At 34.5% G+C, this 12,262-nt stretch overlaps 1 non-coding gene across 1 annotated transcript; it reads right to left on the bottom strand.

The window, feature by feature from the left end:
• Positions 1 to 1,894: 1,894 nt before the first annotated feature.
• LOC141682344 (small nucleolar RNA R71) lies at positions 1,895 to 2,001 on the bottom strand. The gene has a single exon (XR_012559746.1). It is a non-coding gene; the product is annotated as a small nucleolar RNA R71 (small nucleolar RNA).
• Between the last annotated feature and the right edge of the window lie 10,261 nt (positions 2,002 to 12,262).

The following is a 12,262-nucleotide window of genomic DNA, read 5'->3' as shown; positions in this document are numbered from 1 at the left end:
GTGGAATTCCATCTCAAACCAATCAGGAAAATAAAAATCAGAGATTTTTTCAGAAGTTCAACGTGCCCGCGCTGTGAAGCGCGCGCCCGCGCCGGGTTGTCGGAGTTGTAGCGCGCACCCACGCTGGTGAAGCGTGCGGCCGTGCCAGGTCAGGATTTTAGAATCCTGTTTCAAGTACAAGAGTGATTTTATGGACTTCTCTTCTGATTGGGCTACTATATAAAGATAACTTAAAGACGTTGTTCACAACAGAGCTGAAGGAGAAGACATCAAGAAGACCGAGGAGCATAAATACAGCCAAGGCGAAGAGGAACTAGTTTATTCTTGTGATTCTTTGTTTTAAGTTGTAATCTTGGATGCTAGTTTTCTTGTTTGTTGAACCTAATACACTTGTTTATACTTTTTTTATTATTCGTATTTATAAAGACCTAGTTCATTATACCATGCTTTCATCGGAACCCACAGTGATGATGAGTTCGGTTATAGGCTAATTGTTATCATGGGGTTCTAAGGGATTTACTTATGGATTTCTTTAGTTAAATTATATCGATACCTTAGTGTGTGGTGATTGTATGATATCCTAGTATTGGTTGTGCTTATTTGTCTTATGAGCGTTACGAACTTATAAGATAGCGTGTTAATCTCTATTGAAGCGAAAGTAAATATAGGGGTTTAGAACTTTCCATGCTAGCATAAGTTCATGGATTTGATATGCATGATTCATAAGTAATTTTAACCATCTTACTTGCCCTATGTAATCATGATAGATAACTTGCGCATTAAGCCGTTATGTTGTCAAATTCTATAGACATATAGGGTCTCAATATAATTGGTGTCTATTCAACTTTTATCTTTTTATGGATGTCTTGTAGTAGGGTATTCGTACAATGAAAGTTGGCGTTTACTAGTTTCGTGTTATCTGATTAGTGTCATCACCATTGCAAGCTATGGTTAAGAACAAAGAGGCTATTGAATAAAGTATTTAATGAAGTTAGAATCCCATGTTTGTGTTATATAAGTTAATTAACCTTAATTTTCTTAATTAATATTAGTTAGTTAATCTCGTAGTTATAAACACTTTCAACTTGTTATCATCTTAGCATTGAATAATAACCATACCATTGTTGCATAAGTATATAAATTGAAGTTAATCTAAAAGAGTCTCTGTGGGAACGAACTAGAAAGAATTCTATATAACTTGTGAACATGTATACTTGCGTGTAATATTAGCGCGTGTTTTCGTCCTAACAAGTTTTTCGCGCCGATGCCGGGGACTCAGTCTTAATTTTTAGTTTATGTGCTTGTTATCAGTGGTCGTTAAAGTTCAGTGACTCGGATATTTTACTTACTTGTTGTTGCTGCTTTTTCAGGTACTCTAGAGAGCGTTTATGCTAACGCGTTCTCGATCTCGAAAGAGAACACTGGATAAAGCAGAGGAAGAGGTTTTAGTAGAAGAAGAAGTTCTTGTAGAGGAGGAGAAAGTTGCAGAAGAAGCTCTTGTTGCAATGGGTGAACCAGAAGCGAATACAAAGGCTTTGATGGACTATTCTCAGCCAAAGATTAATGATATTCAGTTTAGCATTGTCAGACTAGCCATCGCGGCTAACAATTTTGAAATCAAAGCTAGCACGATTCAGATGGTGCAAAATTCAGTTCAGTTTGGGGGTTCTCCGACAGAAGACCCCAATATGCATATTGAGGATTTCATCGAGATTTGCGACACTTTCAAATTCAACAATGTCTCTGAAGACGCTATTAAGTTGAGGCTTTTCCCATTCTTTAAAGGGATAAAGCTAAGTGCTGGTTGCATTCTCTACCACCAGGCTCTATCACCAAATGGGAAGATCTTGCTCAAAAGTTCCTTACTAAGTTCTTTCCCATGGCGAAGACAGCTACAATCAGGAATGCTCTTACTCAATTTATGCAGCAGTCTGGAGAGTCTTTGTATAAGGCTTGGGAGCGATATAAGGAGATGCTTCGAAAGTGTCCTCACCATGGGATGCCTGACTGGATGATCATTAACTATTTCTACAACGGGTTGGGTGCAACTTCTAGACCCATGCTTGATATAGCATCAGGTGCAGCCTTATGGGCTAAGAGCTATGATGAAGCTTATGAGTTGATTGAACTGATGGCTGCTAATGAATACCAAAACTCAACTCAGAGACTACCTCAGGGCAAGGTAGCAGGAATTCTGGAGATGGATGCAGCCACAACTATAGCTGCTCAACATAAGGCTTTGATGATGAATGTGGATTCTTTGGCGAATTATGAAGTTAATCAGATTACGATTGTTTGTGAGCTTTGTGCTGGTGCGCATGAGACGGAGCAGTGTGTTATTTCTAATGAATCAGCTCAATTCCTGAGCAACTTTCAGAGGTCGCAGTAGCCAGTTCCAGCCACCTATCATCCCAACAACCGTAATCATCCTAACTTTAGCTGGAGCGTCGTGAACTTATAAGATAGCGTGTTAATCTCTATTGAAGCGAAAGTGAATATAGGGGTTTAGAACTTGCCATGCTAGCATAGGTTCATGGATTTGATATGCATAATTCATATGTAATTTTAACCATCTTATTTGCCCTATGTAATTATGATACATAACTTGCGCATTAAGCCGTTATGTTGTCAAATTCTATAGACATATAGGGTCTCAATATAATTGGTGTCTATTCAGTTTCTATCTCTTTTGTGTATGTCTGGTAGTTGGGTATTCGTACAACGAAAGTTGGCATTTACTGGTTTCGTGTTATCTGATTAGTGTCATCACCATTGCATGTTTAGGTTAAGAACAAAGAGGCTACTGAATGAAGTATTTAATGAAGTTAGAATCCCATGTTTGTGTTATATACATTAATCAACCTTAATTTTCTTAATTAATATTAGTTAGTTAATCTCGTAGTTATAATCACTCTCAACTTGTTATCATCTTAGCATTGAATAATAACCGTACCATTGTTGCATAAGTACAAAAATTAAAGTTAATCTAAAAGAGTCTCTGTGGGAACGAACTAGAAAGAATTCTATATTACTTGTGAATGCGTATACTTGCGTGTAATATTAGCGCGTGTTTCCGACCTAACAGAGATGTGATTTAGCAAAAGGATTCATTAAGAGCTGTTGTACGGGGGCATTTTAGAGCTCTTGTGTCACAGCTTTTGCTTGGGGAGGGAATAAATCTGGGTAAAGAAAATAATGAAGACGAATGGCTAGATGTAGTTACAACAATATCCTGTGCAATAGTCTGTGATTGATTAGTACTTTCTGGTTTATGGCAGGGAGATTATGTTGATCGTGGATACAACAGTCTTGAAGTTTTCACCATTCTTTTGCTTCTTAAAACAAGATACATGTTCACATTATTTGTGCATATAGATGAATTTTTTTATTGAAGACATGGAATATAATTATAGTAGAATAAGCTTTCACTGACAATAGGGACTCGGGGAATCAAGAAGGGTTCCTGTCCCATCTAAATTCTGAGATGATTATTAGTAATGAGTACTGCCCTTTTATATAATGTGTCGGGTATTTACTATTTAGTGGTAAAATCTTGCTCGAAATTTTCTATTATGCATTCTTTACACATGTTTCTGATTCTATCTTCTTATATTTCAGTTCTTTGGGGCAATACATGAGAAGTTTTTCTAGTGGGTCAGGTAGGGATCATGCCATGGTTCAATTTCAGTAATATATTTCAGCCTGTATGATCGCAGTTGTGCTCCTAAACATGGATATTTGCACTAAGATTTAATATGACATAGGTTTCATTTTGGAAGATGTTTTTCGGACTCGGTACGAGGAGTCTGGCATGTAAAGTTTTTTCTGTCCTTTTCTCTTTTTCATTTAACCTATTTCTTCATACCCCTTTTGATATTTAGGTTTATTATATGTTTTTGGTATTTACTGCCTATAGTTCACCTTTCAGATATTTTTATTTACATATTCTCCAGCGAATTTGAGTTTCAACCTATACTGGTTAAAGCCTTCCATATGTTGTGTCACACCCCCCAACTTAACAATACATAATATATAACTATTACAATATTTAAAAGAAAGTAAATACAACTGAATCCAAGATCTTATAATTTAGGGTTTGGAACTGCCCAACACTACTAACTATTACAACTGGTTTAAATATCGAGTCCTCACACAAAATTATCTCTTATTCTACCTGAGCTCGGACATACGCATCGGCATCACAAGTATTACGTGATGTCTGCTTGAATCTAACCATAGCTGCTAGCTGTAATATCAGGGTTTAAGCAAGTAGTGAGCCAAATGCTCAACAAGTGCTAAACAATACGATACAAAACATAAATCGAGATATATATTAAAGAATGACAATGTGAAGATATGACTAATAATAATAAGAGATGAAATTTTGGGTGATGGTATCATTTGCTTGAATCAAAACATTTTCAAAATCATATCTTAATCAAAAACCATTTTATGACGCTACGGATTACAGCCGGTGATTAGCCGCGAAGTAATCCCAAACCTCGCTGGGTTCTAAAACATTAATGGGATCCCCAGGAAACTTTTAAGCCTACAATATTAGTGTGGAAAGGACTTGCATCTCAGTCCAGATCCACTATTTAAAGAAAACATTTATCCCCCTTTGGGACTGAAAATCCAAATTTTAATCAATTCAAAAACTAATGCCGATTGATAATAAAATTTCTTAAACAGTAAACATCTTTATCAAGGGATTGTAGATTGACTTGAAACACTGGAATTATGTTCACTAAATCTTAGGGCCATGATCCACTAGACTTTACTCTATCAGGGTAATTGAAAGGTTTCCATTTACAAGAATTTTGACAAGGAGATTTAGTAGGGTTATTGGATAATATGAAAGAGTAATGCCAAACTAGGCTTAAAGCAATGGTTTTAGACAAGGTATAGGTATTAGAACATCAAGAAGATAAGCATTACTGGTTACAAGTATGATAGAGGTGTTAAGATATAAAGAAAGTGATCATTAGCTCAAGGTATATCAGGATGTCAAGCTTTAGGGTAAGGATAGGGTTATCAAATAATCGTGAACGACTTTAAAGAATATCTGGCTTTTAGGATTCAAGATAAAGTTTCTATCGAGGTTCTTACAAGAGTTAAATCAAGCATCAGGGTGTAAAATCAAGATTTCTCAGTAATCAATAGCATGTTAATCAAAAGGATCAATCAGGTATTATAACAATTCTCTATTTTATCATGGCATCCCAATTACTTTGGTATACTAGCGTGGTATGATTTTTGATCTACTTGCAATAAGTACTTGAGGGTTCATGGCATTTCTATATAATACGAAGATAGATTTGAGAATCACTTGGTCCGGGTATAACAAGATAAATCAGGATACTCACATCATATATATAAGAACTAGTTATCACACATTCACAGTGTAAACTAAAAAGTAGGTTGAATCACTTGCCTTGAGAAGGCTGGACTGGACTGGAAGGTAGGAGCAACTGGAAGCTTTACTCGACCTTTATGGCAAGTTTACCCTCGTCTCGAGATCCTACACAAATAATAATAACCTCATTATAACATATTCTCACCAACGCAACCTATTTCCAACGCAAAATTATACACAAATGGCACTTAGGCCTATATACACGCAATTTATAATCACCTTATAAACATAATAGTACACATAGCCACATATACTCACATACCATATTTTAAATACCAAACAATATCACACACACACACCATATTGTAACACTAGGCTTGGATGATCTCGTTCCACAACTTAAGTCACTTGATCGCTAAACTAGACAAAGTCTCCAAATTTTGGCCTCCTAACTCGATGTGCCTTTACTAAACTATCCAAAACCTATTGACCCTCACTTGGGCCTTTCACTCTACTGGTTTTAGGCTATCTTGCAACTATAGTGGTCAACCTAGACCTCACGCATAAGTGCTCTAAAACTATGTGGTAAGTGAAAGTGCTTACTAAGGTAAATTTCAGAATGACATCCATGATTTCTTGAGTGCATTGGACACTCTTACACTATAAGTTTACCTCCAAAACTTCTACACTAGACTCTTCTGATCGTAAGGCAACTCCCAAACTTGATGTGGCTCAGGGCCTAGCTTGGGCCTCCCTAGGCCTAAGCTTAAAGTCCATGGTTCCCCTGTTTTTATGGGCAGAAAAGGTCCTGACTTGAACTAACTTGTGACACATTATTCTAACTCAAATCCTATTAATTATGGCTGTAAAAACTCCTCTGACGCTCCCTCTAACTAAGGCCCAACAAGGCCTAATGAGGGCCTACCTATGACATGGTCAAAACTTCCTATTTCTAAGTTGCAACAAACATCTTACAAACCTCCAACAAATACCTAAAACCTATTATATACTCCTAGTGCTAGCTTCTGGTGGCTTGGGCCTCAAAGTAAACAACAAATGCTCATTCAAAACTTCCCCATAAACTAATGCATCAAATCTGGAAAAATGCAAACACTAACTAATCCCTTTCCACCTTGACTCCCACTTATTAACCAAACATCTACCCTTTACCAAAGAAAACCTAGTGCATCAACATCCTAAAATAGTTCATCAATAGGATTGGAGATCATCCATGCCCTAGAACACCAACATGCAAATAAAAATATAACATGCAAATCATGGAAAACACTTAACAAGATTTCGGCTAAAACATAGAGTTTAAATTCTTGTAAATTCGACTTGTACCTATTACTCAACCTTAATAATCATGAAATATATCTTCTCTTAACTATTATTAAGAAATATATCATGGAAACAATCTATTTCAAGCACAAATAATTCAAATTTATAGATTTTTAAACATGAAAACATGATTTCGAGAAGAGTAGCATACACGACATGGTTGATCATCATATTAACATCTTAAAACTAGCATGCATGGCTAAACATGATTATATAGTGAAATTTCAGTAGCATGCAAAGATTTTTAAAGTATGGTTTCTCCATAAAACACTTAGTTAAAACATATATAAAATGTATCTCATAGAGAGCTCTTGAATTCACAAGAATCAAGAGTTTCTCTTTAGAGATCACACAAAAGCTATACATGCAACCATGAAACTTCATCTCCCAAATCACAAAACTCTTGGAAAGTATATAAAATAAATGTAGGTGAAAGAATTACACTAGGGAAGATGAGAAATGGGATGGAAAAATGGAAGGGAGTGGGGGAGGGGGTTCTCGGCCGAGAGCAAAGAGAGGGAGGGGGAGGAGAGAAAAAGAGAGGTGAGTTGGAGTGTGGAGTGAGTGAAATGATTTCTCATATTTTGTTTTTGGTTTTTATTCCTTTGATTGACTAAAAGAAATGAGTGGAAATGAGAATGTACAAGAATACCCTCTAGCTAAAGTTAGGCCATTTTGCATACAAGGTTAATGTGGTAATTTGGTTAACAAGTGAGTTAGTGGGGTTGGAAAGGTCTCCTTTGCCCTTTAATATAATGGAAGAGTGATTTGCATGCAAGGGTTTCCATGTAATTTTCTAATTATAACAAATAAATTTTTAAAGATTTATTTTTATAAAATAAAATACAAGTTAAAAAATTATAAAATTTATACCATAATATAACTTGGATATTTAGAAATTTTATAAGATCACTTTTGAAATTTGTGAATGAAATAACTTTTAAAAGAAAATTTTTCCAAGGTTTAGAATATTCCTTATAAATCAAAAATAAGGGAAATAAATAAACTTTTACTTTCAAAATATCATATTCTACACAAAGCAATTTATAATGCAGAAATTTTCATTCACACAACGTACAATCATTAAGTATATTTACATTCGGCTCTAATATTATACAAAGTTCACAAATAATATTACACAAAATGCCGGTCGTAACATGTTGTTTCTTATATTATCTTTGTTTTACAACTTATTGAATTCATCTCCATATAGGTTCACGGAACAGATTATAAGACCGCAGATGGAACTTGCATAAGAGACTACATTAACGTAACTGATCTGGTTGATGCTCATGCGAAAGCCCTTGAGAAGAGCTACACGATTTGATAAATGGGAAGGACGTTCATGATATATATGGGAAGAGTTGCATCTAGTAGCTATTGAGTGAAGGATATTATTTGTTAAGGGCTTGATATAGTTTTTAATTATACTAGAATGTAACTTTTATATAACTTGATTCATGTAATGATTCTAAGAGTTCTATATTTATTTATTTAATTTGAGTTTTATATTTTGGATTTAAATATTTGTCTAATAATATTATATTTGTGAAAATTTAAAGAAAAATAAACAAAAAACTATAAAATATGAATATTTAAGAAACTACTGATGCGGGGCTTACTTGTGGGACCCACTTTTTTTGTCAATTAGTACCTTTATTGCAACATAAAATCTGTGTTGATATATTCTAAAAATCATGTTACAATTGATTTCTATAGCAACATATTTTGCTGTTTTACTATAGATTGACACTGATGTAATGTTAGATACCTATAGTGACTGCCTTAGACCCAACACCAAAAAAGTGTTGCAACACACCTCTTTTTTCCTATGGCAACATTTTTAGGAGTCTATAGCAACACAGTTTTGGTATTTCTAAAAGCCATCTATGGCGTAGTTGTAACACCCCCAAATCCAGGGTCGGGGATCTGGGTTGTCACGAGTTCCATTTCCCTTAATAATACTTAATCTTAATAAACAACCAACTACTGTGTACTGTGACCCCACAATATACACATACACCATAATTTATAGTCTCAGAGATAAAAATAACACAATTCATTATATTCCACAATTATAAGTCATTACACCTCAAAAGGGTTTCTGAATAAATTTACATATTCTTTTCCATTATTACAATTCATAAATATTCATAAGTTTGGTACATCAAAAGTTGAAATCCTAGCCTATTGGTAGTTCCTACCTCAGCTATAGCGGTATCAACACCTACAGGAAACTGCGAAATATTTCCTACCCGCTCACAAATTGGAAGCGTGGTCTTGTTCATCTTGTCTAGCTGTTGTTGTGTGATGAAAGAATAAAGCAAGGGTAAACAACAAGCCCACCGAAATAACATGTATAATAATTAACAATATATGAGCATTCTCATAGTACTCATGAAAGTCTTGGTCAAGCAGAAATGAACCAAGTTTGATATATTAACGCGACCAAATTGCAAAATATTCAGTATATATGTATATATACTTTTCAAAATCTTGGAAATCCTGTTCCATGCATAATATACACAGAGTTCCAGTTTATAACTATATAAAAATATCGTTGCAAGGTGATCTCATGTATCTAACCTTGTCTCAATATTTTTCTAAAAATCTTTGACTTGCATAAGATAATCATTAACTAGATATAAGTTGAAAAGATGAAGTCACGAGATACTCCCATATACTTATATCTTTTCTGAATACTACTTGAACTACCACCGTTCAAGGTATAATAAGTGTCAAAAGTTCATCACATAGATGAGACTACAAGATAAGACTTGAATAGAATCAATCTTTGAAATATCATTTGAAAGATATGAAGTTACGAGATACTTCATAAAGTCTTGATATATATATATATACACCTATATATATCTCATACACTCCTTGAAAACCTCTGTCGTGAAAAGTATAAACAGAGTTGTAATATCCAATGAATTTGGAAAGAAGAAAACCTTGGCATAAACCTGATATCTTGCTGATCAGGCAAAGATACCAATTAAGTAACCTTTTCTACTAGTAGATGGATGAATTCCTCACTAGTCATCACCCTAGACGTATTAGGACCTTATGCTGGACTGCCACTCAGCCACATATGCTTTGATGAACTGCCACTCAGCCACTTACACCTTAATGGACTCCCAATGAGCCCATGTCACTTATGCCGACGCATTTCGATTGGAATTACTTCCCGAGTGTTGGGCAAGTAATCAAACTCTTTTATCAAATTAGCAACTTCGTTGCACCAAAAATACACCATAAAGACGGATCCCTTAGGTTTTGAGTGAGTATTTAAATCCCCTTAGAAAGGAAGATCTTAAGTTTGAAAATGAGTTTTGGGATCCGCTCTAACTTTTAAAATCATTTTGAAGACTCGAAAATATTTTTTAATAATGTTTGGAGTAATGATGATTTAATAAAATAAATCAGTCCCGATATGTTAGAAAATATCTGAATATTATTATTTAAATAATATTCCCATAAAGGATAATCTTTATAAAAATAAATGAAGTAGAAGTTTTAAAACTCATACTTGAAATGAATAATAAATAACAAAAAGTATACTTATACGAAAGTAAGATCTTTATTTGAATAATCGAAAATAAGTTTGATTATTACTCAACACTATCGAATATACCTTATTTGATTAATAGTTATAGAAAATTATATAAAATATACTCGGGAACCTCGCCTACCGGTTTTAGGAACACGTTCAACTTTGGGTCCCCTATACTAGGGGTATACGCAAATAATGTCTATCTCTAGCATAGGTATTATGCAGTTTATAATAATTCAATCGATAATGAAATATCAAGAGTACGAAACAGGCATGCATATATATATATATATATATCATATCAACATGCTCCAAGATATCACAAGACTAGCTAATAATACCATGCACATATCTCAAGATAATGCATCAATATATTTACATCACAACAACAGTATAACGGGTAGAAAACTTGCCTAAGTGTTCCGTGTGACGGCCTCAACCCCGGGGTCAGGAGTTGATATCACTAAACACAACAAAACACAATATAAAAAACAAGATTATTATTAATATTATACTAACATGACCCCAAACCAAGATCCGATCCAGGTTCAAGTATGATTCAAGTTATTCATTATTACAAACCATTTATTCAAAACATCTGACACACTAAACTTATTCAGTAACTTATCAGACCGCACATGGTCTGATACTAACTACCTCTGAGGAGCTAGGTCCAGAAGGGGATGAGACACAGTTTTTCCAAGGTCTGACTGCTCTTCTAGGCATCTGCGATACATATATAATAGGTTGAAAGGTTGAGCATATAATCGTTCAACAGTACCAATATATGAATAACAAGATAAAAACAGTAAAGCAAACAGTTATATGAACATAACTATAAATCAACATGAAATCTGTAATCTGTAAATCATTTGGAACAATAATAAATAAAAGCAACTGGATATCTCTGACTAGCATGCTCTTAATAAAACAAACGTAGTTGTGTGGTGTGTAAGTAACAAAGTCCAATTTTAGCATGCTATTCACAGTTGTTATTCAACTGTATCAATCACTTATTCCCTTACGGGAATCCCAAAGCCAAATTCGATATGCAACGGATATGTGAAGACAACTGATCAGGATATCAACACCAAACGACTCCAACTGCCATCTCATAAACCTATTCCGGAACTCAGAGACTAGCTAGGTCTCTGACCTACTGGACTAATTAGTTATGTAATGCGCGTAACTGAGTTAGCCTCTACCGCAACCTCACTAGGCCACTCTGGCCCCTATGTATCCCATATCTGATCATTTTATCCATTTTTCAAAACACTTGTACCTATCATAATTTAAAAATCCTTCATTTAAAGTACACGTAAAATCTGGTTCACAAATCATTTCATTCGGGATAGGTACCTTTTGAAGTTACTTTTCCCCAAAATAGGTTTAAAACAGTTATTTATAACTACAAGGGATACGTAACTTAAAACGTTTATATTCCTGTATGAGAATGAAGTAACAGTTTATTCATATGTACCGAACAATAAAATAATGGTCAGGGGTACTTACCTTGTAATGCTTTATGGAAACCCTAGATAGCTTTCACGCTGACTTTGGTTCTTGCGAGACTCGACTGAGATCTACAGTAACAGAATAACCTAATTAGTTAGATTGACATGCTTGATATCCTCGATTTTCAATAACCCAATTCGATAACCTGACTCGTATAATAATATATACACATAATCACATAATCAATATTCATATAGGGATAAAACGCTTTATTTTATAAAGTACGTTTCTCGCATTTTAAAATAATTTTCAGAAAATTTTGACAGTGACTCCTCTATTTATAAGCCTACCTGTCGAAACATGATCGACGTCAATATCCAACAAATCACAATCCACAATTTACGTTTCAATAACAATCAGCCCCGGAGACTTTTTAGTTCATTTCCGACTCATAATATAAATACTGGTTTACGTTCAAAAATAATTTATACGAATTATTTTATTTGTTTTATATATTTAGGACTTAGATAAAGATCATCACCGTCCCCCGTCCG

Source organism: Apium graveolens, chromosome 8 (assembly GCF_009905375.1).
Source record: "Apium graveolens cultivar Ventura chromosome 8, ASM990537v1, whole genome shotgun sequence".
NCBI classification, from domain to species: Eukaryota; Viridiplantae; Streptophyta; class Magnoliopsida; order Apiales; family Apiaceae; genus Apium; species Apium graveolens.
The sequence above is the reverse complement of the archived record's forward strand: the minus strand, read 5'-3'. Positions and strand labels throughout refer to the sequence as shown.